The 3,680-nt window shown below is 19.9% G+C and overlaps 1 pseudogene, besides 2 other annotated features; it reads left to right on the top strand.

Annotated features, from left to right (window-relative positions):
• EHI_169470 overlaps positions 1-7 on the top strand; it is a 735-nt pseudogene extending 728 nt beyond the window's left edge.
• Positions 8-326: 319 nt separating this feature from the next.
• Positions 327-3,179: a repeat region.
• Positions 3,063-3,671: a repeat region.
• Positions 3,672-3,680: the final 9 nt, after the last annotated feature.

Genomic DNA, 3,680 nt, shown 5'->3' with positions numbered 1-3,680 from the left:
TATTTAATTTAATACTTTCTCTATTTATTATTTCATGTCTTTCATTTTATTACTCTTTTCATTTTTCATCTCTGATTTTTCATCATGAACTTCACAGAAATACCATGATTTTTAAATAAAAATAATCATTACATGAAACAAAAGAGATTAAATGGAATAAACAATATTATATATTAAATAATATACACTAAAAATGTTTAATAATTGTCAGATAGTCAATAGATATGATCACTTTGAAAATAGACATTGGTACAATTGTGAGAACAATAAAAATTATAATCAAAATTATAATTATCCTAATAGAAGATGTAAACAATATCATTACAAAAACAGAAACAATCAGAAGATGATAAAAAGAAGTAAAAATAGTGTATTAAAGAAAAGAGATGAAAGAACTAAAGAATGGAAAGAGAAGACGAAATAATAAAAGAATTGATGGAAAGGATTGAAGAAGTTGAAAAGTTAGTAACAAGAATAAAAATAGGAAAAGAAGAAGAGAAAGAAATAGCAATGGAAAAGGAAGAAAATAGAGAAGAAATAATACAAGAAGAAGTTAAAGAAACAGATGAAGAAGAAATAGAAGTAATTAAGAAAGAACAACAAAAAGAAATAGAAGATATAATAAAAGAGAAAGAAAAAGAAAAGAAAGCAAATGAAATAGAGAATAATAAACAAAGGATAAAAAAACAGAAGAACAAACAAAGAAAGAATTACAAGAACAAATAGATAGAAGTGTAGAAAATAATAAAATAAAGAGAGAAAGAAACACAAGAATGAATAGAGGAAGTAGAAAAAGAGATGAATAGATAGAAGAAATACTTAGAGAAGAAAATAATATTATAGAAAGAAAAAGAGAGAAGAAAGAGATAGAACAAGGAACAATAAAAAGACAAAAATATCGGGAATAGAAAGTACGGAAAATATTTAGAAAGAATAGAAAAAGAGTAATGTAGTAGAAGAGAAACAAGAAATGATAGAACAAAAGGAAAAATGAAGAAGAAAGAAGAGAAACAAAAATAAGAAAATACATAAGTTATGGAATGAATAAATTAAATAATAAATTAAAAAAAGAAAATAAGAATGGAAGAATCAAGAAAATAAAGAAAGAATAACATAATTTTATTACAAAAGAAGAATATATTAAAATAAACAAAGAAATGAGATGGATTAAAAAGACATCATAAAACATGTTAATAAAATAGTAGAAGATATGAGAAGTAATACAGAAAATATAGAAAATGAAAGAATAAAAGAAATAATAAAAATGAACAATAAGATTGATACAGAATATATTGATGATTTAATAAGAAAAAGGAAAAGATAAAAAAGAAAGGAGTTATATTTAGTATTATTTTCATAGTAATATTTTTGAAGAAATAATAAAATACAATAATAAGAAATGGGAATTGAAAGAAATATCAAAGAAATACAAAAACAATTATAAAATGATATATATATAATTGAAAATAAATAGAATATAAATTTATATGATATAAAAAGAATATAGGAGAAATAAACTAATGTAAAATAAATAAAATACAAGATATATTAATAAGAGGAAATTATAAAATAAGAAGGATATTAAGAATAAGAATCTTACAAGAAGAAAATAATAAGAATAGAAGTGAATGAAGAAATAAAAGAAATAAGAAAGAAATTGAATTAAATAAAAGAAAAAGAAACAATTTTATTTTTGAATCAAATATATAATAAAGAAAGAAAAATAAATTTAGAAAATGAAAGAATTAAAAAATAGATAGAAGAAAGTAAAACAATAAAATTGAAAGGAGTAACAATAACAATATAAGATATTGAAAAAGTAATAACTATAATACCATCATAGAATGCACAAATTATAAACACATTACAAGGATATTATCTGAAAAATAGAAAGTAATAGAGACAAAATAAAGAATATATTTAATGAATGGATACAAATACTAAAAACATTCACATTAGAAATGTTAAGAGGAAGAATAATTTTAATATATAAATGTAGAGATAATAAAAAATCCAGAGAATTGTAGACAAATCACTTGTTTAAATATAATTATGAAAATATTCACAACAATTATAAAAATGAAGATGTAAGAATAACTAATAAAGAATAAAAATAAATTTAAAAATAATAAAAGTCAATATTGAAACAAGAAATTGAGTTTAGCAGCTAATGAATGAAGTATAAAGAGTTTAATAGAAAGAAAATAAAGAGAAACACTACATAAAAGATAATTAGAAACATTTTATGATAATAAAAAGCATCTGATAATGTAAATAATACATGACTAGAAGTTACATTAAAATACTTAAAAATGCAATTTCAAATAACACAAATAATAAAAAGTAAGAGTGAAAGACAGAGAATAAAATATGATATAAATATAAAAAAGAAATATGAGAAGTCAAAATAAATAATTATATTTTATAATGTGACTATATTCTCTTATTCATATTCAAAATGAATATCATTTCTGATGTAATTGTTTAAAATGAAAATGGCTAAAAGTAACACATGAATTATATGGATGACATTAAAGTAACAAATGAAACAAAATGGAAATAACACATCAGAAAATAATTGAAACAAATGAATCAATAGAATTGAAATAAAAAATAAATGATGAATAGTAAAAAGAGGAAATATAAGTATCACAGATAACATGAATATTATACAATTAGAAGATAAAGAATATACATATAAATAATTATGAAATGATCAAATTACAAGAAATGATGATACAGAATGTATATGGAAAATAATTAATAATATAAAAGAATGAATAGAAGAAATAAAAGAAATGATAATAATAAGAATTATATTAATAGAATAAATAAAGAAATAATACCAAAATTCACATATAGTGCTTCTATTGTTTAATAACCAATTACGAACTTAAATGAAATGAATAAAATGATAAGAAAATGAATAAAATAATGAAATGTAATAAGTACAAGAATGTGTACGAGTAGATTATATTTCAATCAAAATAAAATGGAAATGGAATAAAGAGTGTAAGAGATGAATAATGGTATTGAAATAATAAGAAAATATTTATTGCAATTGAAAAGAGGAGATAAAATATGAGATAAATGAAAAAAGAATTGAATATTGAATAGATTCTATAAAACATGTGGAAAAAAGCAAAAAAGAAAAATAAAGATAAAAAGAAATAATAAAATATATAAAAGACAAGTTTCAAGAAAAATATATCAATAAATGGAGAAATAAGAAATTAAGGAGTGAAAATTTAAAAGGAATTGAAGATAAAATAACAGAAAAAAGAAAACAATTAAAGTATGGAAAACAATTAATAATATAAGGAATGTATATTCAAATAAAGAAAAACAACAAATAATTGAATAAAAAAAAGTAATTTGGATAAATGAACAAAAATATGCAATGTGTAATATCTGTAATAAAATAACAACAATAAATAATATCATTCTCATTTGTATACTCATTAAACAATCACAGATGAATAAACATGGTAAAATAGGATAATATATGTGGAGAGATTTAAAAATTAAATTTAAAATATATAAAGATGAAGAAATAAAGAAAAAAAGAGAAGAAGAAAATACAAAGCAAAGAAGAAAAGAAGAATAGGGAAAGATAAAATACTTATGGTTTGAATCAAGAAATAATAAATAGGAAAGAAATTTAAATAAAAAGAAGCATT

The sequence above is a fragment of the Entamoeba histolytica genome, genomic scaffold (assembly GCF_000208925.1).
Source record: "Entamoeba histolytica HM-1:IMSS scf_1104750518847 genomic scaffold, whole genome shotgun sequence".
In the NCBI taxonomy this organism is placed as follows: domain Eukaryota; phylum Evosea; order Mastigamoebida; family Endamoebidae; genus Entamoeba; species Entamoeba histolytica.
Note: the sequence above shows the minus strand (reverse complement) of the source record. Positions and strands in the feature narration are given on the sequence as shown.